Source organism: Cebus imitator, unplaced genomic scaffold, assembly GCF_001604975.1.
Source record: "Cebus imitator isolate Cc_AM_T3 unplaced genomic scaffold, Cebus_imitator-1.0 Scaffold169, whole genome shotgun sequence".
In the NCBI taxonomy this organism is placed as follows: domain Eukaryota; kingdom Metazoa; phylum Chordata; class Mammalia; order Primates; family Cebidae; genus Cebus; species Cebus imitator.
In genome coordinates, this window is record NW_016107484.1 from 3,872,968 (window position 1) to 3,874,202 (window position 1,235).

Below are 1,235 nucleotides of genomic sequence, written 5' to 3' on the forward strand. Positions count from 1 at the left end.
GGATGGTCTCGATCTCTTGACCTCGTGATCCACCCGCCTCGGCCTCCCAAAGTGCTGGGATTACAGGCGTGAGCCACCGCGCCCGGCCCTGATTTATTATTTAACAAGAAAGAAAACTTTAAAGAGAAACTTTTCTAATTCTCACACCCCGCCTCTATTAAAAATAAAAAAATTAGCCGGGTGTGGTGGCGCATGCCTGTAATCCCAGCTACTCGGGAGGCTGAGGCAGGAGAATCGCTTGAACCCAGAAGGCAGAGGCTGCGGTGAGCCGAGATCTTGCCATTGCACTCCAGCCGGGGCAACAAGAGCAAAAATCCATCTCAAAAAAAAAAAAGATCTCAAATAGTAACCAGTAGTAATGAAACTTTTTTTTCTTGCTGCGCCACCTAGGCTGGAGTGCAGTGGCGCAAGCATGGCTCACCGCAGCCTCCACCTCCCAGGCTCAAACGATCCTTCCACCTCAGTATCCTGAGTAGCTGGGGCTACACATGTGCACCACCACTCCCAGTTAATTTTTGTATTTTTCTGTAATGTATTTGAAGCTCACTCTTCCTTAATACAATTACCTTGTACTAATTCAGCTTAAAGGTAATTAACCCATTTACTCAGCTGGTCACAGTGGCTCATGCCTGTAATCCCAACACTTTGGGAGGCTGAGGCTGGTGGATCACCTGAGGTGGGGAGTTCAAGACCAACCTGGGTAACATGGTGCAACCTTGTCTTTACTAAAACAACAACAACAAAAAGGAAAAAAAATTAGCTAGGCAGGTGGTGACAGGTGCCTGTAATCTCTGCTACTTGGGGGGCTGAGGCATGAGGGTCACGTGAACCTGTGAGGTGGAGGCTGCAGTGAGCAAAGATTGTGCCACTGCACTCCAGCTTGTGCAATAGAATGAGACTCTGTCAAAAAAATAAAAGTATTTCAAAGGTATTTCACCCATTTACTCACCCATTTACTGATAGCAACACTTGAAGCCAGTGGTTCCCAGCCCTGGCTACACATCAGATTCACTAGAAGAGTTTTTAAGATGCCGATGCCGGGCCGGGTGCGGTGGCTCAAGCCTGTAATCCCAGCACTTTGGGAGGCCGAGGCGGGTGGATCACGAGGTCAAGAGATCGAGACCGGCCGGGCGCGGTGGCTCAAGCCTGTAATCCCAGCACTTTGGGAGGCTGAGGCGGGTGGATCACGAGGTCAAGAGATCAAGACCATCCTGGTCAACATGGTGAAACCCCGT